General features: G+C 28.2%; 1 long non-coding RNA gene across 1 annotated transcript; it reads right to left on the bottom strand.

Moving 5' to 3' along the window:
• Positions 1-7,848: 7,848 nt before the first annotated feature.
• LOC128283563 (uncharacterized) lies at positions 7,849-9,426 on the bottom strand. The gene is made up of 2 exons (XR_008273935.1): positions 9,234-9,426; positions 7,849-8,088 (listed from the first exon to the last, which is right to left on the bottom strand). It is a non-coding gene; the product is annotated as an uncharacterized LOC128283563 (long non-coding RNA).
• Between the last annotated feature and the right edge of the window lie 16,042 nt (positions 9,427-25,468).

The raw sequence follows: 25,468 nt of genomic DNA, 5'->3' as shown, positions 1-25,468 counted from the left end.
TTCATGGTAATGATGCGGGCTGCAGGGGGGAAAGGTGGCACAACTGCTCGAGAGTGCTTACCCCACCATTTTTCATCAAGTCAATCCCACCAATAAGAGGGGGGAGTAGTAAATAGTCTATAGTTGGAGTTTTGAATTTTAATTTGTTTATATTTTATATTGTTTTTTATGCAAATATTTTAACGGTTAAAGCAATTAAAATGTGTATTATAATTTAGATTTTTCATCTCATAAGTATTTAATTGTATAAAAAACCTCATGAATATTTTAATATTTCCAACTTTAACGTGTAAAAACATAATTTGATAATAAAAATGTTTTACTATATCGAGATAACTAATCATTATATATTTTAATTTTTTCATTAATATTATATAATTTATTATTAAAGTATTATCTGCATAAAATGTAATTTAAAATTACAAATTATTAACACTCAAATCAACACAAACCAAATAGATAATTAAACTGTCGAATAATTAAATTAAAACCCAATTAAAACGTTAAATTATGTGGGTTTTTTTATAGTGGTGAGTAAAAGGAATCAATTTTCCGGATTGAAGTACATGCAATATATGAAGGTGTAAGCATGACATGGGAGAAAGGATTCAGGCAAGTAGAATTAGAATGTGACAATGCACTTTTAGTAACACCCTCAAATTTTATACCGTCACTTGAACAGGGTTACGGAACATTATCGAATATATCGAACAAATTACAAATAACTCACAAATAGTTAACATACAAAATATAAATTTAATCCTTAAGTCCCTATAATGGACCATTGAGGCCCAAAACACGTATTAGAAATGGATTGGGACTTATCCAAGTGCTCGGAGAATTTTCATAAATGTTTTAAAAAAAAATTAGCTCAATATAACCTCATTTATATACATCTAAACTTCCCTGCAATTTCAAACCGAAACCAATCCAATATCAATGATATAACCAATTCAATTCATACATGTAAACATCTAAAACATACCAAGCTCAATGATATAACCATTTATTTAATTTTTCATTTACCAAGTTAAATCATCACATATTATCCTTACAATCCAAAACCATATTAACTCAAAATACAACCTAGGTGCATGCCACATATACCAAAATAAAATATACATCACCAAGGTTGCTGAAATTGGGATTGGTTCGAATGCTGGACTAGATTTTGACTCTTACTGACCTACGCACAGAAAATAACCATACGCTGAGTATAGACATACTCAGTGGTATTACTATAATTCAAACTATAATAAAAATAATGAAATATAAATATTAAACATATAAAATTTGAATTTTCTCAAATATTAACTCATTCTTAAACTTCATTCGTTAATAATAGTAACACAATATCAACTATTTATCAGTTTCAATCAAATATCATAGACTTCAATTTCTTCACTACATCAACGTTTAGTTCATGCCTTTCATTTTCAATCTCAATTTCAATCCACAATTTAAATTTCTCATTTCAATTTTTCACTCTATTAATAGACCCGGACTTTGGCGGATACACGGATCCAACCAAACACACTAGAATGGCACCTAGTGACTCATCGGATAGTTCGAAGTAAAGTTGGCACCCAGTGTCTTATCGGCCTAGCCGAAGTAAAGTGGTACCCAGTACCTCATTTGTAATAGCCGACTTTCAATGATGTCGAAAATAGTTGTTCGAGACCACTACATTCGGAAAATAAACTCATAAATTTATTTATTTAATAATTGTGAGCCAAATGTGATTTTTGAGAGATTTTTGAATTTGTAATTTGTGTTTTATAAAGATTTATTAAGTCAAGAAATTGAGGAAAACAAGTATCGAGACCTTGATTTTATCCGTAAATATTTTTATAAATATTTTTATAAATATTTATGGAGTATCAATAAGGTAGTAATAAAATTTCGTCAGAAAATTTTAACGTTTGAGTGGTTAATTAAATAAAAATGACTAAACTGAAAAAGGTGTAAAAGTTACTAAAAAGATTAAATAGCTCAATTTTCAAATGAGGAAGGACCTAAAGTGCAAATAAGCTCAAAAGAGATATTTTGGGCAGCAGTAGTTGAGAAAAATCAGGAAATAGGTGAAATAAAGGTAAAATTGGAAAATTGCCAAAATTAGCTAAATAAAAATAGGACTAAATGGGAATATCTAGAATTCTCTTCATTTCTTTTCATATTCATTAGCTGAAAAACAGCCATGGAAGAGGGTTCAAGCTGGTTTTCATACTCTAGCTTCATGTAAGTTTAATTCTTGCATTTTCCTTGAAATTTTTATGTTTTTGGACTATTATAATTGGGTCCAACTTACTATTTCATTAGTTTTTGATTCCATGGCTAATTTTTAAAGTTGTTATGGATGAGTGCTGGAAGCATATGATGAGTAAACATAGAATTGAAGCTTTAATTTTGATATATGATGATTTTATCAAGTAAAATTGATGGAAATTGATTTTAGAACCTAATTGTTAAAGAGTTTGGAAATAAGATTTAATGCTAAAGTTCTAATTTTAAAGGGTTATAAAGTAGTTTAAAATGATAGAATAAAGTATTAATTGAGAAAAATTATCTCAATTGATGGGTTAATTGATCAATAACTGAATTGTATGAACTGGGAAATTTGGGGCAAAATAGAAATCAACATTTTCCACTAAAATTGTTTTGGACAGCAGCAGTAGTCCAATTTTGAAAAATCACAAAAAATTTTATAAATCAAATTATAGGATGAATAAAATATGAAATTAAAGCTTATTGAGTCTAGTTTTTTTATAGAAGAAACGATGTAAGCAATGGAATTGTAAATCATAAGATATAATAAATTTTGTGAGACAATATCAGAATGATTTTGGGTTCCCCTTTTAACTTTAGAAAATCATAAAAAAATGTATAAAAACAATTAGGGGCTTAAATTTATATGTTTAGAATCCTGAATGAGTCTATTTTCAATATAAATAAACGAAAACATCATTCAAATTCTGTATGAGGAGATAATTATTTTTTAGTGAATAAGGGTCGGAACTGTCAGACAACAGAATAGGGGTGACTTTAAAGAATAAACTGTACTTGTTGGTAAAACAAAAAATTCTGAAAATTTTATGGTAAAAAGATACGTGAGTCTAGTTTCAGGGAAAATTAGTGGATCTTAATTTGGAGTTCTGTAGCTCAAGATAAAAATAATTTAGTGACTATGACACGGGTGAATAGCTTGAATATTCACATAAGTAATTAGTGAAAATTATGGATAAGGTTACTTACAAGTGTGTTATTTATACTAAGGATGTGGATGGAGAGGGGGAGGAGGAAAAATATATGAATGACTTGTGTATAAATTGATCACATGCCCGATTATAAAACGATAAACGTTGAATTAGTAATGATATAATATTTTATTTCAAATGTTCGTTATTAAATTGTAAATATTGTAAAAGTATGAAAATTGAATTAAATGTTCAAATTGAGTAGAACGCAGGGTTGAGTACTTTCGTTCATTGGCTAAGACGAATTAACGGAAAAGACTATGTTTGGACCATGGCAACATGTGATATGCGATCCGTATAAGACCATAGTTAGGCTATGGCATCGGTATGATGTGATTATGTGCTTTTGTGTAAGACCATATCTGAGATATGACATCTGTAATAGCCTGAATTTCAACGATGTCGAAAATAGTGGTTCGAGACCATCAAATCCTACAAATGAACTCGTAGATTATATTATTTAATATTTACGAGCCAAATGTAGTTTTTAAAAGATTTTGGAATAGTAAATTGTGTTTTATAAAGATTTATTTGGTTAAGAAATTGAGAAAAAGAGGTATCGAGATCTCGATGGTATAAACCGAGCCATAAATATTTTTATAAATATTTACGGAATGTCAATAAAGCAGTATTAAAATTTCGTTAGAAAATGTTGACGTTTGGGTGGTCAATTAAATAAAAAGGATTAAATTGGAAAATGTGTAAAAGTTGCTAAAAGGATTAAATAGCTCAATTGTCAAATGAGGAAGGACCTAAAGTGAAAATAAGCCTAAAGGAGATATTTTGGGCGGCAATAGCTGAGAAAAATCAGGAAATGGGTGAAATAAGGGCAAAATTGGAAAATTGCCAAAATTAGCTAAATAAAAATGGGACTAAATTGGAATATCTAGAATTCTCTTCATTTCTCTTCATATTCATCAGCTGAAAAACAGCCATGGAAGGGGGTTCAAGCTGGTTTTCATGCTCTAGCTTCATGTAAGTTTAATTCTTGCTTTCTCCTTGAAATTTCTATGTTTTTGGAATTTTACAATTGGGTCCAACTTACTATTTCATTAGTTTTTGATTCCATGGCTAATTTTTAAAGTTTTTATGGATGAGTTCTGAAATAATATGATGAATAATCATATAATTGAAGCTTTAATTTTGGTATATGATGATTTTATCAAGTAAAATTGATGGAAATTCATTTTAGGACCTAATTAAGAAAGAGTTTGGAATTAATGTCTAATGCTAAAGTTCTGATTTTTAGGGGTTATGAAGAAGTTTAAAATGATAGACTAAAGTATTAATTGAGAAAAATTAGCTCAATTGAGGGGTTAATTGAGCAAGGACTGAATTGTATAAACTGTGAAATTTGGGGCAAAATGGATATCAACATTTTTCACTAAAACTGTTTTGGACAGCAGCAGTAGTGTAACTTTGAAAAATCACCAAAAATTGTATAAATCGAATTAGAGGATGAATAAAATATGAAATTAAAGCTTATTGAGTCTAGTTTCTTATAAAAGAAATGATATAAGCAATGGAATTGTGAATCATGAGATATAATAAATTTTATGAGACAAGGTCAGAATGATTTCAGGTTCCCCTGTTTTGACTTTGTAAAATCATCAAAAATTGGATAAAAATAATTAGGGGCTTAAATTTATATGTTTAGAATCCCTAATGAGCCTATTTTCGATAGAAACAAACGAAAACATCATTTGAATCTTGTACGAGGATATAATTAATTTTTAGTGAAGAAGAGTTGGAACTGTTAGACAGCAGAACAGGGGTAACTTTAAAGAATAAACTGTACTTATTGGCTAAACAAAAAATTCTGAAAATTTTATGGTAAGAAGATATATGAGTCTAGTTTCAGGAAAAATTAGCAGATCTTAATTTGGAGTTATATAGGTTCAGATATAAATAATTTAGTGACTATGACATAGATGGACAGCTTGAATATTCATAAAAGTAAATAATAAAGATTATAGATAATGTTACTTACAAGTGTGTTATATACATTAAGGATGTGGAATGGAGAGGAGGAGGAGGAAAATATATATGAATATCCAGCTAGCATGGCTAATTTGCATGTTTTAGGCTTAAGGACTAAATTGAATAAAAGTAAAACTTTAGGGGGTAATTTTGTAAAAATGTCAAAAATGACCAAATTGAATGGAATGAATTTTTTTTATTATCTAAATTAATAAATTGAATGAAATTTTCAATTTAAGATCGGGTGAAAATTGGGAAAATGGTAAATTTTCAAAATGTCCCTTAATCTTTGATATTTCTGCAATTTCGCCAAGTAAGTTCGTGTAACTTGAATTATATTCTTAAATGCTTGAGATTGTATGTTATTGATGTGAATATGATTTGAATGTTCATTGTATGAAAATTAATGAAACATTGATATATTTGATAAAAAGAGGAAGAAATCCCAATTGAATGAAAGGAAATTTCGATGGATCTCTGAAAAGGAATTGACAGTAAAAAGGATCTAGCCCGGACGGATGATCCTATCCTGATATAGCCCTCCCGAAGATTATATGGAAAATGGATTTAGCCCGGACGGGTAATCCGAATTAGGGTCTGAATTTAGCCTGGACTGGTAATTCAGATCCAAGCTCATTAGAGTAATTGTCGTTGTAGGGGATTTAGCCTGGACTGGTAATCCCACTGTAAGGATGAGGTTCGGGAGTGTGCTCTTTGATATGGAATGTGTAAAACCATGGTTGAAAGATACCATGGCAACCTGATATGAAATGTGTAAGATCATGGTTGAAAGATACCATGGCAACTTGATGTGAAATGTGTAAGACCATGGCATGGCAACCTGATATGAAATGTGTAAGACCATGGTTGAAAGATACCATGGCAACGTGATATGAAATGAATAAGACCATGGTTGAAAGATACCATGGCAACCTGACATGAAATGAGTAAGACCATGGTTGAAAGATACCATGGCAACATGACAGAAAACGAGTAAAACTATAGTTGAAAGATACTATGACATCATGTCGAAGATAAATAAGATCGGGGAAGAGAAACGCCAATATATCTATTGAACAATCGATATTCAGGTAATATGTATCAGATGGAATGGTTATATGAAATGGTTGTGTGAAATGTTTACAGGAATTGGTCATATGAAAATATATGTACAAAATAGTTGTATGAAATAATTAAGAAAATAGATAAATGAAATAAGTATAGGTACATGGAATTTAAATTATGTTAAGTTTAATACGAACTATTACCGAAATAAATATATACAAGATATAAGGAAATGATGGTGCATGAAATATTGATATAACGAAATGAATGATATATGCTTATGAAGAAACAGTAAGAGAATAATATATTTTGTGACATGTACATATATAATTATCTTTGATATGTTGATACAAGGAAATTATGTAAGTTGAGACTATTATTAAACTCAAGTGTGATATGTTGAGAAAATAGGTATATCAATGTTGAATTTATATGAAATATGTGCAAGTATACTAATAATGTTGTTGTTTGACGCTTAGACAAGTGTCAAGCTATTGATTGAATGGTAACAAGTTTAATTATAAGGAGCAATGAAATGGTAAGTACTTAGATGAAAATATAATTTAAGATTTTGCGAAATTTTTTTTTATGATCTCGATTTTATTCCAGTTGGTTTCTAATGTATGTTTTGGGCTTCGAGGGCCCAATAGAGAGACGTTATGATTATTTCAAAATATGAATAATAAATTACTCAAAATTATCTGAAAATGTTCAGTAAACTCCGATAATACCTCGTACCCTATTCCGGCAATGAATACGAGTAGGGGGTGTTACAGCATCAGTGAGATATGTGATCTGTGTAAGACCATAGCTGGGTTATGGCATCGATATGTGATATGTGATCCGTATAAGACCATAGTTGGGCTTGGCATCGGTGTGATGTGATTATGTGCTTCTGTGTAAGACCATATCTAGGATATGGCATCGGTGAGATATGTGATCCGTCTAATACCATAGCTAGGCTATGGCATCGATATGTGAATATTTGTAAGACCATAGTTGGGCTATGGCATCATTATGTGAAGATTTGTAAGACCATAATTGAACTATGGCATCGAGAAAATGAAGTACTCAATTCCGTAAGACGTTCACTAATTTGACAAAGTTTGGTAAGTGTTACATGGAATTATGTGATATAAGGAAGTACGAGTTTATATGACATGAGTTTAGAACTTGGTTGATGAATGAATTCATTTGTGATTATATAATTGTTCATCTTGAGTATGCTCTCCATATGTATTGATATTTCAAATGATTTAATGAATAAAGTTCCGACATAGAATAAACTGAACACGAGACAAATAATTATGAAATTGAACTCAAAATTCATGAAAATGACAGTTATTGATATATGGAGACATGAGGCATTGATATATGAATATGAAATATGTTTGGTGTAACGTCTCCTAACCCTATACCATCGTCGAAACAGGTTACGAAACATTACCAGTCAGTACAGTCCAATTTCAGTCATTAATTAAAATAAATATTCATACTCATCCTAGTTTTAAGATGTCGTCCCTTTAATTGGCCCTCGCGGTCCAATATGGATAGTAAATTCAATTTGGAACTAATTTAGAATCAATACGATTTTTTTTTTTATATTTCAAAATTCATACTATATACCGTTGCCAACCATAATTTACTTAGTTCATCAATACTTTTACAACTTAAATGACTCTCATTAAACATCCTAGGTACATGCCATTATCAATACTCAACATACTTTACCTCATTGAATTCGGGATCGGCCTGGAATGCTGATTCGACAGTCTAGCCTTAACTTAACCTGCGCACGGAAACAAACCGTACGCTGAGTATACACTCAGTGGTATTTCTATAATCCGAACACTTGATAATAAAACAATTAAACTTAAAATCACAATAACAAATATAACTATTCATTTATTTATTTTATAGATAAGTTTCATTTACTTACCATAAAAATTCTTTACAATATATTCACAATTCATTTGTATTCACATTTTACTTCTTAACAATATACCATTTTAATTCATTCTAACATCAATCATCATCCATTTTAACTTCACTCATTTCATGAACCTTTTGGTTCATGTTTTCAATCTCATATCTCAATTTCAATTCTCAATTCAATTTCTCATTTCATTCCAATAGCTCAATCAATCAAATTCACTCGATTTATCTTTTCACTTATTTACCCCTATTAACAAGACTCGGACTCTGATAAATACGTGGATTCCTCCCAAACACACCAGAATATCCAACCCAAACACACCCGGAATATTATAAATCCTCCATAACACACCAGTATACCATATCCTCCCAAACACACCAATAAGGCATTAAATGCCTCTTCAAATAAACCGAAGTATATAATAACAGAAACATCTTCTCGGCCGAACTACAAATCTCTTGATCACATCATAAATCCAATGGCATGCCATTTGTATCCAATCTGGTCCGATACTGTTAATAGGGTATTCAATTCACTTTCTCAATTTAATAAATCTTTCATTAATATACCATTCTAATAATCACATATATTCACACATTTTCATAATTTCATATATTTTCATTCAATTCAACAAATATATTTCAATTATTCACATTAATTCATAATTCAATACAAGCGAATTCACTTTTCAATATCAAATATTCAATTATCACAAATGTCGTATATTCATATCAATTCCTCATATTCCAATCAATATAATTTTTCAATATAACATTCATTCAATATTCAGATTTTTACATAAATCATATATATAATATATATTTCAATCAATATAAATTCAATCAAAATGATTTCAATCAACATAAATTTGATAAATTCATCACATACCAAAATCAATCGATTTCGATTGTAAAACATCATAATTCTAACACTAACAATTGTCATATGTATATAAATATAACAAATAATGACTGAGTTCGGATTATAGAAATACAAACCGTAATTTTTGAGCTAACTCCCGTCGACTTTGTCTTGTCCTTCCTTAGCCGAGATTTTCGGTACCACATTGACTATTAAAGTTTAAAGCTTCAAAACCTTGATTTTCTCTTTTCTCCCTTTCTTTCTTTCTTTCCTTTCTTTCTCCCTTGTTCTTCTCTGTTTCGTTTTCTTTGTTTTTCTTTTTCATTTCTTTTATTTCATTTATTTCTTTATTTTATTTCTTTATTTTATTTAATTAATTAATATAATATAATATTAATATAATATATTTTAATTATTATTATTTTACTTATATAATAAGTAAATACACATGTATAATACATGTGTACCATTTATATTTGTACACATTTAACTTATTTTAACCATACATTTGTCACCTCTTTTTGGTTTATTTCTTATTTAGTCCCTTCACTTTTCTTTATTCTATAATTAAACTTTCACACTTAATTCAATTTAATCATTTCCACTAATTACTCTTAATTAAGCTAAATTTACTTAATTAAAGTCTAATTAATCATTCAATTGACTTCGTAAATATTTTTAATAAATATTTACAAATCTATTTTTTTAGAAATGGAGACCCGAAAATTCACTTTCCCGATAACCGTAAAATTTGGGTCATTACAATTCTCCCCCGCTTTAATGAATTTCGTCCTCGAAATTTACCTGAAAAGAGGTAGGGGTATAAAAGTCTCACTGTTTCTTTCGATTCCCATATTGATTCATCAGTATTGTAACTTCACATTGCAATCTAGTATCTCAATCGGTTCTTCTTCTTCATACAATGAATCAATTTAAATTTCAATATCCCTTGTCAAGCTAACATATAAGAGATTTGACCTACATTTTCTGAGCATCACAAATTTTGTGTAGCTTCGGAGGTGAAACCAATCAATTCATTACCGACTAACTCTTTCTATAATTTCAGGTACCTAAGTAGCCGACCTCTCTTTTTCAATCTCTTCCACTCTTATTCAATTTCACAAATCAAACAGCCTTGTATTTTTATTTTCTCACCATATTCAATCAGATACTGTGAAGTTTTACATTTCAACATATAGAGCTTCATGCAGTGCGGTAAACTATTATTATATACCTCAAACTTCTTATATTTGTTCTAGAGTCAGAATATAAACCATGTATTTCAATCAGAAATAATAAAATTTACCATACCATGAATCTAACGATCCCAAAAACCCATATTTCAGACAGTTATAAGTAAGAAATTTATTCATACCAGAACAAAATATGCAGACTTCACCATACCTTTAATGATCATTCAAATATCATCTTTCTTTTCGCAGATAGAGATGATTTCAATCCAAACCCATATAAATTCTATTCCATTTCCATTCTATTATTATCATTAGTTGTAATAGTTCTGAAGGTATCTGTATCTGATATAAACATTTATATACAAGTTCAAACTACCGCTTTTCATTCCAAGTCATCACCACATTTGCTTCGAATCACAGTACAACTTATTTCTTCCAAAATGTATAGACATGTTACTACTATAAATTTCATGTAAAAATCTTCTGTATAAGTTTCTGAATTCTTTGGTACAGCTTCTATCTCTACATAATAGGCAATCATTAGATTCAATCTGAAATATTTAATCAAAGGTCATTTGTATACTATACCCATTTAACCGATAACTCGTTATCACATTTTTGAGCTTTGCAGACTGTTGTAAACAAGTCAGTTTAACTTTTATCTCAACTACACTTGAGCCATCATCAAGTAATAACAGTCGGATGTCCATAACTTATAACACAAAGCAGAACTTTCAATTCAAATATACATACCTTCATTTACCTTTTCCGGATGATAATCAATTATCATTTCTTGATCTTTTAATGCAAGAACAATAACTATCATTTCTAAATCAAGTATCAAATAATTCTTCTCATGTAATTCTAACTTCCTAAAATATAATTTATTAGTTTTCTTTTTTGCATCAAAACACTGCTATCTCGTAAATCACAAGTTTCTTGACTGGATTTCATATTAAACCAGAACAAATGCTTTAGTTAACTGAGCTTTCAACTAATCAGAACCTTGCTAACGTCTATCAGATCATTCCAATTCCACATCTTTCTGTAATAACTGACTAGTTTTAGAAAACCTCTGATTTCAAATATATTTTTCACTATCATTTCAGTCACAAAATCTATAACATATTCAACTTCTTCAATCAACAGTAGTTCGGGCAACTGTTCTGGAAACACATCAGAATTCTCTCAACTATTGTCACTGATTTAAACCTTAACTTGAATACTTTAATATTCAATACATAAGCAAGGTAAATACTATGACCCCTTTCTGGCATATATCTGTGTCGGCATGTTCAATATCACAATAGACATTTAGTTCAATCTTCTCTGATTCAACAAAACATTTCATCATCTTGATCTTGCAAGATATTATACTTCTGCTTATAATTTATCACAAATATCGTGCAAAATTAACCATTCCATTCTCAGAATCACATCGAACAATAATAATATCAAATCGATCAGAAAACAGTACCTTAGTATCATTATCAGATAGTTCATATAGATTCTATCAATCAATAAATACTGACCTGGAAATTTGATACTTCAACCAAAAATTCAGCGAACTCAACAGGTAAATCTTTAATGGATGCTGTAATGACATTCGACAGAGAAATATCTTCTTTTATACGATTAACATATGCCGTGGCTGATGTTCATGCTCCAGATTTTTCAGTGAAGTCCTTTATCACACTTCGACTATCACCCATATTTCCGAAGTTACAGAGTAATCTACCTCTGATAGTTGTGTTACTCGGTCTTGAATTCTGAATAATATCTTTTCAACTTTCCTTGAACAATCACTAAAATAATAATAAGAAGAATCATGTCTAACACATATTCCATTCCTTATTCTATATTATCCAGCTTCTGTCTTTATTTAAACCATCTTCAACCCATTTGTATCATACGGTTTCTATCGGAATACACCCTCTGTTATACTTATTCAATCAAACAAATTCCCTTCATACACAGTTACGATCATATAATCCTGTTTAAGCTTCAAGAATTCTGTACATTTCTGATCAAGAAATCTCCAATTGATGTATATATCTTTCAGAACTCATCTCAGAAAATTTCCAAATAACCCTTTCTGAATAACAACAGAAATCAATATTTTCCACCGCTGACAAGCTGAATCTTTTTAACAGAAATATCATACCTTTCTAACATTTAATCGTTGAACAGAATATTCATTTACAATCCCGATAATATTCTCTAACTAGATTTCAGTTCTTTCAAAATCATTTTCAGCTTTAGTTCTCAATTCATCCACACTATATTTACGAAATATTAGCAACAGATAACTTACCCGTTTAGACAAACTCCGTACCTTGAAGCACTTCGAGAACCGATTGAGAAACAGGAGGGGTAGATGTCGTAGCAGATACAATTTCTTCTATTCACTGTGCAGCATTAGTTATAATTCTAAACAGTTATATATTATCTATTTCTCTATTATTTCATCAGTCAACATTCAATAATTAATTACTTATTGAGTTAATACTCAATATTACCGATTTAGTTTTCATTTAATTCACCAAACTATTCATCTCCAGTATATAATTCGTAATCAATGCCATCGATATGTTCATCTAACATTTCAACTATAAAACAGTACCAAACAAATATATCAACATCCGATCCCGACTTAATTTCGACTCAATCATGGCATGTACCTTCAGAATCTTTTCAGTACTTGACTTAATCCTAGAATCGGCTAAACCCGGTTAGCTCTGATACCACTAAATGTAACGTCCCCTAACCCTATACCATCGTCGAAACAGGGTTACGAAACATTACCAGTCAGTACAGTCCAATTTCAGTCATTAATTAAAATAAATATTCATACTCATCCTAGTTTTAAGATGTCGTCCCTTTAATGGACCCTCGCGGTCTAATATGGACAGTAAATTTAATTTGGAACTAATTTAGAATCAATACGAATTTTTTTTTTATATTTCAAAATTCATACTATATACCGTTGCCAACCATAATTTACTTAGTTCATTAATACTTTTACAACTTAAATGATTCTCATTAAACATCCTAGGTACATGCCATTATCAATACTCAACGTACTTTACCTCATTGAATTCGGGATCGGCCTGGAATGCTGATTCGACAATCTAGCCTTAACTTAACCTGCGTACGGAAACAAACCGTACGCTGAGTATACACTCAGTGGTATTTCTATAATCCGAACACTTGATAATATAATAATTAAACTTAAAATCACAATAACAAATATAACTATTTATTTATTTATTTTATAGATAAGTTTCATTTACTTACCATAAAAATTCTATACAAGCCATATATTCACAATTCATTTGTATTCACACTTTACTTCTTAACAATATACCATTTTAATTCATTCTAACATCAATCATCATCCATTTAACTTCACTCATTTCATGAACCTTTTGGTTCATGTTTTCAATCTCATATCTCAATTTCAATTCTCAATTCAATTTCTCATTTCATTCCAATAGCTCAATCAATCAAATTCACTCGATTTATCTTTTCACTTATTTACCCCTATTAACAAGACTCGGACTCTGATAGATATGTGGATTCCTCCCAAACACACCAGAATATCCAACCCAAACACACCCGGAATATTATAAATCCTCCATGACACACCAGTATATCATATCCTTCTAAACACACCAATAAGGCATTAAATGCCTCTTCAGATAAACTGAAGTATATAATAACAGAAACATCTTCTCGGCCGAACTACAAATCTCCTGATCACATCATAAATCCAATGGCATGCCATTTGTATCCAATTTGGTCCGATACTGTTAATAGGGTATTCAATTTACTTTCTCAATTTAATAAATCTTTCATCAATATACCATTCTAATAATCACATATATTCACACATTTTCATAATTTCATATATTTTCATTCAATTCAACAAATATATTTCAATTATTCACATTAATTCATAATTCAATACAACTCAATTCACTTTTCAATATCAAATATTCAATTATCACAAATGTCATATATTCATATCAATTCCTCATATTCCAATCAATATAATTTTCAATATAACATTCATTCAATATTCAAATTTTACATAAATCATATATATAATATATATTTCAATCAATATAAATTCAATCAAAATGATTTTAATCAATATAAATTTGATAAATTCGTCACATACCAAAATCAATCCATTTCGATTGTAAAACATCATAATTCTAACACTAACAATTGTCATATGTATATAAATATAACAAATAATGACTGAGTTCGGATTATAGAAATACAAACCGTAATTTTCGAGCTAACTCCCGTCGATTTTGTCTTGTCATTCCTTAGCCGAGATTTTCGGTACCACATTGACTATTAAAGTTTAAAGCTTCAAAAGCTTGATTTTCCCTTTTCTCCCTTTCGTTCTTTCTTTCCTTTCTTTCTCCCCTGTTATTCTATGTTTCGTTTTCTTTGTTTTTCTTTTTCATTTCTTTTATTTCATTTATTTCTTTATTTTATTTTTTATTTTATTTAATTAATTAATATAAAATAATATTAATATAATATATTTTAATTATTATTTTACTTATATAATAAGTAAATACACATGTATAATACATGTGTACCATTTATATTTGTACACATTTAACTTATTTTAACCATACATTTGTCACCTCTTTTGGCTTATTTCTTATTTAGTCCCTTCACTTTTCTTTATTCTATAATTAAACTTTCACACTTAATTCAATTTAATCATTTCCACTAATTACTCTTAATTAAGCTAAATTTACTTAATTAAAGTCTACTTAACCATTCAATTGACTTCGTAAATATTTTTAATAAATATTTACGAATCTATTTTTTTAGAAATGGAGACCCGAAAATTCACTTTCCCGATAACCGTAAAATTTGGGTCATTACATTTGGTAAATGTGTTCATTCATAATTATGGAATTATGTATCTCATGTGTACTATTTGCATAAAGATAGTATTTCAAATACTTTGGTTATTTAAGCTCAAATATGAAATAATATGAAATCAAGATAAGTTGTTATGAAAATATATTCAAAGTATAGAGATATGGCTGATATATGTTATATGATTACATAACGTGAAATTGTGTATATATATATGAGAAATTTAATAAGAATTGAGCCCATACATATTTCTTATTATTTATATGAAGTGTACGATTGACAGGGGTGATGAGGTTATGTGTTAGGGCTCGTGATCAATATGATTGCATTTTTTTATGTTTATATTGAATTTTAAATGAGTGATTTTTCGAAAGCTCGATAGTTAGGAAGCTCGGCGGAGATCACTCACACTATCCATCGGCCTATTTTAGTAAGTATGGCAAATGAATTATGATTATAATGGCACGTATAGATTGATTGATTAGTCAATGCTGGCTTATGGATGATGTATCTATAACTAGCCATTGGTATGGCTTGTATTTAGTAAGTTTGAGTTACAAATAATTATGATTTTATCATAAGTGATATCGCTACGAAATGAACAAGCGATGATAAATATAAGGCTTGGTTGAATACCTTAAATTGATTCATAAATGTATTAAAATATTGGTGAAGATAAATTATTTAAATTATTTGTAAGTGTTTCGTACTCCTTGGTAATACTTCGTACTCTATTCCGGCGACGGATATGGGTAGGGGGTGTTACATCATTGAATCTATCCGAAGTACAATAGTGACACCCAGTGTCTCATCGACTCGAGGTCGAAGTATCCCTGAACACTTCCAATCCTATAGCATGCCAACTATATCCGACTTAGCCCGACTAATTAATAGGGTATTTAATTCATTTTCTCTATTTCAATCAATATTCACATCAATTCCACTTAAATCACGATTTCATTTTCAAAATCAAATACACTTTCCATTCACAAATCAAAATACAATTCAATACTAACATATATATTTCTCATTCAATTCAACTTCACTTTAAATCTCAAATTCTCTTTCAATTCAACGATTCAATCATAATCCAATACTAAAATTTATTTAACAACCATTTCAATTATCATTCAATTCCATAACAACACTTACCTCATAATTTACTTACCAAATATATAATTTAATTTAACATTTAATGAATAAATAAATAATTTGAATTATAATAGTACAAACCTGAATTTGTTCGATTACTCATCGACAACTTTTTCCTTTCCTTTCCTTTTGATACCGATGCCTCAGGTTATTTGCAAATTAAATTTCAAGCTTTAAAACTTTAGTTTCTCTTCTTTTTTTTTTCTTTCTTTCTTTCCTTTCCCACTTTCGAATGGCTTTCTCTGTTTCTTTCTATGTTTTATTTCCTTTTTTTGTTTCTTTTCTTATTTTCTTTATAGTTATAACTTAATATATATATTAACTACTTAATTTATAAATATCTATTTGATAGCAAATATATATGTTACAATTATACATTATCTCCACTCTACATTTGTCTTGATGTAATCTATTTCATCATATAATAATATAATATTAATAAATAATAAATATTTATTTACTTAAATAAAAAGTAATTAAATAAAAAATATTATAATTGTATGTACATAATTTATCACACTTGTATTTTACTAACACTTTACATTTGACAACTTATTAATTTATTCATTAATTTAATACTATAATATCAATTAAATAATAATAAATATAATAAGTATTTATTTAATACACAAATACATATGTTACAAATGTAGATTTATACATTGTTACATTTGTATATCATCATCACCATCCACTTATCATGAATTTAATTTATTTATCGTATAAAAATCTTTTAATATAATTAATAATCATAAAATATCTTTATACTTAAATTGTAAGTAAATTATGTATGTAAATTACAATTGTACAAATATAATTTTTACACATGTATATTTTTATTATCATACTTTTGTATTTATTTAATTTCAATTAATAATAATATATAATATATATACCTAGAGGTGTTCATGAGCCAGGCCAGGCTCAACTAAAAATCATGCCCATTTATTGGGCTCGGCCTGCCGAACCTAAAATTTTGCCCAAGTCTGATCCGGATAAAAATACTAAAACACAGGCTCGCCAAGCCTACCCAGATTAATTTTTATATTATTTTATATTATTTTTAAATATATATAATACATCAAAAATACTAAAAACATCAAAATAAATATTTCCCAACAAATTAAAATAAATTTTAAAAAATACGTGAGACTTAAATAATACTAAGATAGATACAACTTAACAAACAAATGCCTCTAAAATAATAAAAAATAATTAACAAATGTCTTTAAAGTAATAACAAAATTAACAATAAAATAAATTTTATATAATATCCAAACAATAACAACAAAATAGTAGCAATATAATAGTAAAATAGTAGCAAAATAGAGAGAAAACAATCAAAAAATAATATTTAAAAATAAAAAAAATGCAGATTTTTTTGTCCTTTAGTAAATTTGGGCCGGGCTAAAAATTCCTTACCGAGGCCTGGCCCATTTTTTAAATGGGCCTTATTTTTTTGTCCAAGCTCATTTTTTGGGCATATATTTTTTCTCAAACCCTCCCACATTTCAGGTCGGCCTTCGGGCCAGGCCGAGTTGCTCGGCCCATGAACACCTCTATATATACCTAAGAAAAATCTCAGATTTTTTCAATCTAGTTGCCACCTCAATTATATCAAATGGCATATTTTCCATTTTGGTCCCCCTTTCTTTTTATTAATTTATAATTCAACTTTTGTCCCTTATTTAATTTAGTCATTTTTCCTAATTACTCTTAATTAAGCTAAATTCACCTAATTAAAACCTAATTAGACACACTACTAGACTCATAGATATTTCTAATAATTATTTACGGGTTCGGTTTACTGAGACCAAGGCCCTATAATGTACTTTTTTCGATGCCCGTAAATTTTGAGTCATTACACTTTCAGTGGAGACTCTGCTAGCTGGTGGAGCTACTTTTAGTAAATAGGTTGAATTACGTTTAACTAGTTGCCTTCTCAAACGAAACTGGAGAATAAAAATTCACCGTATTCATGGATCCATTAAATTTATTACGAGGAACTTTGCATGCTCGTAATTTAAATAATTAATTAAATATGAAATATAAATTCATATTTTAAAAATATTTAAAAAGTAAAATGCAAGACTAACATAATTAAAATTTTAAACAGAGAGGAGAAATAATTAAACGTAATTTTCCAAATGTATGATTTGAACTTTCATAATTTTTCCTTCAAACCCTTAAAAATTTAAAGATTCATCAAGGACTATCTATATACAATAAAATAAACTCAATCTAAACAAAACTCAATTAAAATCCTAAAATAAATTGAAATTAAAGCCATGTTTGATAAAGTGATAAAAATTAAACTCAAAATTAATATTTTTGACAATTTAATTTTTAAACATGTTCGATAACTCACAAATAAAAGTTGTTAGATAATTTTTCTCTTATAAAAAAAAAGTGTGAAAATTTTTAAATAGATAAGAACTTAGTTATCGCTAATAGAAAATAAATTTCATTCTTTTTATTTTATTGTATTTCATTTAAAATTATATTACGTATTTAATTTTAATTAATACACCAAACAATATAATTATGGTTCGATTAAAATTAAATTAACCGATTGAATTGGTCTAATTCGATTAATTAATTGGTGGCGAATTTAATTCGGTTGGAGGTTGGTTAATGATTTTTGAAATTTCAGTTATCAATTAATTCGGTTCAAAATGAGAAAATTGACCAAATTAACCAATTAATCAAAATAAAAATATATATATTATATATAATTTTAAACTTTTCTTTGGTTGTTAAATTTAAAAATTATGTAGTGTTTTTAATATCTTATTTGTTGTTTCAACTTCTATTTAAAGTTTTTGAACTTTAAAAAATATAAAATATACATAAATTTTAATTAATTCAGTTAATCGATCCAATAATGCATTAAGATTTTTATATTTCAAATAATTCAATTAATAATAAATCAGTTCAAGCATTAATCGAACTGTCCGGTTGAACCACTAATCTACATCTGAATGCAACAAAGAATACCCAACAACATATTTCGCTAAAGCCCATAATTTCGGGGTTTTCTTGGCTCGTGTTTTCGGACTGATATAGTGGAAATGCCCATGGGTCTCATAATGTCCCAACTCAAACCTTTTTAGTTAGTGGGTTTAACTGAAACATTTATATAGAGGATATGCATTTATTGCCTCCAACTATTATTTTATATAATATTGAGAGAGTACTCCAATAATCTTTTATTATTTCCCTTTTAACCCGTATCACATGCAGTGCTAATTTATCATGGGTTAACCTTCAATGCATTAATTTATATTCAAATAAAAAATATATATATGAATAAAATTAAAATTAAATGTCTTAATATTTAACATTTTATGGGCTCAGATTTAAGGGTGAGTATTAGATCAAGTCGAGTCGAATCGAGTTAAAAAATTTCGAGTTAGTCAAATTGACAAATCCTATTTTAGCAACCGAATTCAATTTAAATTTTTTTCAAATCGAGTCAAAAAATTTCAAATTGAATTAACGAATCTTATTATTTATACTTAATGATCTGTTTACATGGACCGATTATTTTACAACTAGACGAAGTACAAGCTTTTAGATTGATTTTGAGTAACGGAAAAAAGGTGAGTGGGGCGATTCGGGAAGGAAAGTAAGACTAATGGGTAAATATTTATCAAAGCAACGTAATTGTGCCTTTTAACTTGAGAGTTTTGACTTTTAACTTTAGAAAATGTAAACATTTATCAAAACAATGTAGTTTTGTCTTTTTTATTTAGATTTTCGGATAACTCGAATTAGGGGTGAGCATCCGATTGAATCGAGTGAAACCGTTTGAGTTAAATGAGAAAAATTAATAATGTTAAATTAAAATCTTGTACAATATAACTATTTCCATGTTACAATACAAAAAATTGAGACAATATATATTTGAAAACTTTTTAAAGCAAAATAATAAAAAAAAGAAGAAGATATTTTAGTATGATAAACTTGAATCATTAATCACTTATTTATATTCTAAAATTATTATTTTATTAGATTTTTAATATATTTTTAGTTTTTAAAATTTATAACTTTTAAAAAATATAATATTAGAATTTCTATAAATATTTTAAAATTTTGAAAATTAATTTGATTTTTTTGTAATTTTTGTTAAGAGAGACCTATTTTCTTATTTTCAAAATTAATAGGGACCAAAACGGTAATTATACTAATCTGTTATTCAAATTATTCTAATTGTAAAAATTCAACTCAACTCGAACTCGAAATCTGAAATTTTTTATTTGAGTTTACTCGAATAATTCGAACAACTCAATTCGATTAACTCGAAATTTGAATTTTTTTTCGAATCGAATCGAATTTTACTTACTCGTATTCAGATTTAAGGAAGTAAACACATGTTCAAGTCTAGACAAATAAAAATATCTAAGGGTTATTAAACATAGGACACAAAAGCATATAAATTCCCATGCACATCACAAGTGAGGTTTGCACACACCTTGTTACTCTACAACCTTATTCTATATTATCTTCCATTTGCAACTTTAGTAATTTAATCATCCAAGGATATTTCGAGGATTAAATCTCAATGTCTTTTTATTCAATTTTTTCTTTTCGTAGATCACTCACCATTTACTCATTTCAACCTCTATTTCTCTCAAAATTGACATCAACATGATGAATATAGTTCTAACTCTTTTTTTTTGTTGGTGTATCTTTGATTCACAAACGATGCATAGAATTATATACAATATCAACGCATCAAATATAAACACGTTTCGACTCAATTGTAAGGTCTTGATCCCTCTCTCTCTTTCCAAATAAGAAAAATAGTACTCCATTATTTTTCTTTTTTCATCCCTTTATCAAAGTGAGAAAGAAAAAGGGCAAGGCAGAAGGTAAGGCAAATAATATAGGAATGTGTAGGTTGATAGGGGGGAAAGTATCACCAATTGAGCCATATCAAGTGAATTGGTATGCACGAGAGTGGCTCTTAAGGGAGATGGGGATAGGAGAGTGTGGACCAATTGGTCACGTTATTATAATAATAATAATACCATGGCTACAATTTCTTTTAATTCTCCTTGATAAGGAAAGATAGGTGTGGTCCAATATTTTCTACCAAACAATATGTTTGCTTTTAATGATAACAAACATGAATGAAACTTTCATGCTCCAATGGTATACCTTTGTTTGATAAAGTTAGTGGGTCAATTGACTCCAAAATCCGTTTCTTTTTGGCCCATTGGAAAATCCCTAATGCAATTAAATTAGTTATTTCACTTCACAACTAGAAATATATTAGAAATTGTGAAACTCAATTTGGTGAAAAAAATTATATATAATTTTATATTTTTAAAAATAATGAATTTTAAATGAAAATTTATATATAATTTACCCATATGTTCTCTCTCTTTTTTTTTTTAAACAATGAAAGTAGTGTTTTAATTTTTTTCAATTAACCCAGTGCCCGAATAATTTGTGACTATAATTTTTTTCATAACAATAGAAATATCATACAAAATCAATTAAATTCCTTCATTGAATTATTTTTTTACATTTTATTATGTTAAAAGACTAATAAATTTTATTGATAGATTAATAATATTTCATATTCTATTGAGGATGAAATTTAAAATTATTTGAAAATTATATTAGAATTCTAAAATATAATTTTAAAACCACATATCATACTTAGAAATCAACTCAACTCTAGATTTATTAGAGATTGAATGTAATTTATTAGACACAAAATTTCAGACCAAAAATAATTGGTGTCCATATTTTTGATGAATAAAATTAATAATAAGGATATTTTGAGCAGTGACTGGTCCCCATTTAATAAAGGGAGGGGACTACACGCCATGCGTCGTAGAAAGTAAAATAAAATAAAATAAAAAATCGAGACGACTTGTAACAAACACAATTGTTAATATCTATAAAAAAAGAAAAAGAAAAGTCTTTATATAGTGAAAGTTACCTGAGTCTTTATAATGGCAAAATATGTCAATTTTTTTAATTAGTGAAATAGGTTTTTTTTAGATAAAAAAAATAGGTTAATTTTAAAGAGAAAATATGAAAGTGTATTCAATTGGACGAATTTTTTACTGACATGTTAAATAACATGTGTCTAGTTAGTATTTTTTAAAAATTCTAAATAAAATATGTCTAGTTGGACATGTCAAAAAAAACTTGTCCAGTTAGACCTACTCTCACATTCTTTCTTTAAAATCCACCTATTTCTCTAATTTAAAAAAAAAAAAACTATTTAGCTAATTAAAAAAAATATTGGTATATATTGCCTCTTTAGCCCTTTATAATTCCCAAATGTTTCTTTTTTTTCCTAATTAATATGATTCAAAGCGACAACATAATTATTTTTTTATGCCAACTCCTATCATTTCGTGAGGAAAATAAACATGCATATATAGTTTGATAACTTTAAAATTCATAATTTATACGTTAATATAATGATGGATTTATATTTTAATCTTAAAACATGTTTAAGAAGTGTTTTGAAGGTGATAAAAATTGGTGTTGTTGAGAGAAATATGTATAAATATAACACTCTGTCATTTGACACAATCGTCAGGTCTGAACTACAAAGTATCCCATTCGTCGTCAGAGTAAGTACAACAAAAAATATTTAATTTAACGTAATTATATATTTAAATAGTTAAATATATACTCTTTTTTAAACTTTGTACGAATTTACGAAAACTCTTTTACTAACTAAAAATTGAAATGAATCAAATTGCAAAAATTATAAAGTTTCGAATTAACAACGTGATTTTATAAATTTTCTCATCATGACGTGACTCTTTAACTAGATTTTATCGTGATTTATAGTTACATGGTCAGGACATATATATTATATGTTTTGTTTATGGGAAAGGCATTGTGATTGTGGGTGAAACTATTTGGATCATAGAGTGCATGTATGTGAACGTGATGGAATTTGAGAAAAGGGGACTTCACATTATGTTAGAGATTTTTAGTGTCGTGTTAAATCAATATTCCTTGAAACTATATATAAATGAAAAAATGAATGAACTAACAATTCAACCCTAGCAGAAGAGATTGAGCCCTGTACATGCCTGACTCGTCGTCTTTCTTACGGATTTTGCTACTTTTTTTTTTCATTTATAAAAGAAAAAAGAAAGTTTAATGTTGATTTCCAAACAAGATTTCCCTAAATAGTTAAGTTTTTATTGTCCAAAATATGATCAACAATATCTCTCCAAAGAGTGCTTCCATTATCGATAAGGTTCCATGAAATTGTGTCTCCTTGACGACCACCCTTTTTCTCTAAAGATATTACTTCAACCACAAGAAATTCATACACTGTCTAATCAATTACAATTTGCATGGTAAAACTATATATCACCCAATCATGACTTCTTCCTCTTCCTAATATCGAGATCTTAGATTTTTAAGTTTCAATGTTTTTTATTATATTATGCCTAAAGTTTTCTTGAATTTACTTTAGATTTAAGTTTTTTTCAATGGTAAGTTTATTTTTAGTCATATAATTTTAAAAAATTATAAAATAATTATTAAATTATTTAAAATTTTTATTTAAGTCATAAGACTATTAAAATCGTTGATATGTGATTTTATTTGTTCGCATCGGCACCAATCAAAAAATTTATTCTCCTTCTCTTATGCAATTAAGGTTTTTTTTTATGGAATAGTTTTGAATGCACACATTTACGAACCAAAATTCAAACAATTTTCTTAAATCAACTTAGATCTAAGCATATTCTTCTGCTCATCTATAGGTATTAATCTACTATACAGGTCGTCAAATCATCCATTAAAGCTCTCTAGTTGAAATTTTTTTATTAAAAAATGAATTTTATAACCAAGTAATTAATAAAAAAATCTTTCAAATAGGTTAATTATTTAAATAAACTAATTTAAATAGTTTAAAGAACATTTTATATATTTTTTAATTAAATGATAATTTTACCTAATTTTTAATTATATTATATTTATAGGGTGAGTGTTGAAAAAACAGGTGGCAGACATCTACCGTATTTGATGATATTTTATAATTATACCGTATATGATTATTTTATAGCGTTAGGCTTCTCCCACCATGCTGTCAAGAGAGCATCATTAAAGTAATGGTAATCACATTTTTGGTAATTGTAAATGCATTAGAAATAGGTTAAATTAAAGAGGTTCCCGAGAAAGAGATTGCTTTTGTCTTCACTGAGGGAGGCAATCTACGATTACCCAAAGAAACTGATAATAAAAGAATCAAAAGCAGCGAGTATTTTAATTGGATAACTGTGCAACAGTGGAAGATTAATTATGGGGAAAAAAATATTTGAATAATGAATGGCACGTTATTGTCTTTGCTGGCAAAGACAGACACTTGATATGTTTGAGGGAACACCATCTTTTCCTTGATATTTTTATTCAATTAATTAGTGCTCTTGTACTGCTTGGATGAGCATTTCGAAGAATAAATTAAGATTTTTAGAATATGTTGGGTTTTAACTCAATTCGAGGAATGTTATGATCCATTTAGGACTCCAATGCATTAGTAATTGTAGTTTGCAAGCCAAATATTAAACAATAACCTTACTAAGGTGATGCATAGAAATCAGTAATGTGTTGGTTAAATGCATTTCACTGCCTAAATACACTAGGATTTTGCCTTTCCTTTTCCGATGTGGGTTGCATCACAATTAGTCCACTCTACCTATTAGACAATCAAGAGTTGCTTTGATATACTACTTGAACATTTGCACATTGCTCTTACTTGAATCACTAATCAATCCTTCCAAATGAGGTATAAGTCGAAATTTATTATCGTTAGTCAACTCTTCTTATTCAAACATTATTTTTCTTATTAACTTAAGTATCGAAGAGCGATTAAAATGTATATCTTAATGCACCTAAAATAAATATTCTCTTTACAAAACTACAAAAAACTTAACTTCAACTTAAAAATTCAATCTTCTTTTCATATAATCAAACTCTATTCCAAAAAATTTAAATTGAATGGATACGAATTTAAATAAAAATATTAATTAAAATATTTTAAAGAATTTTTATTTTTTAGAAATGTACATAAACGTTCAACTTGCTGTGATGGCTATTGTCAATCAAGTGGGCATCGATTCGAC

The sequence above is a fragment of the Gossypium arboreum genome, chromosome 11 (assembly GCF_025698485.1).
Source record: "Gossypium arboreum isolate Shixiya-1 chromosome 11, ASM2569848v2, whole genome shotgun sequence".
NCBI lineage: Eukaryota > Viridiplantae > Streptophyta > Magnoliopsida > Malvales > Malvaceae > Gossypium > Gossypium arboreum.
This window is presented reverse-complemented; position numbering and strand designations above follow the sequence as displayed.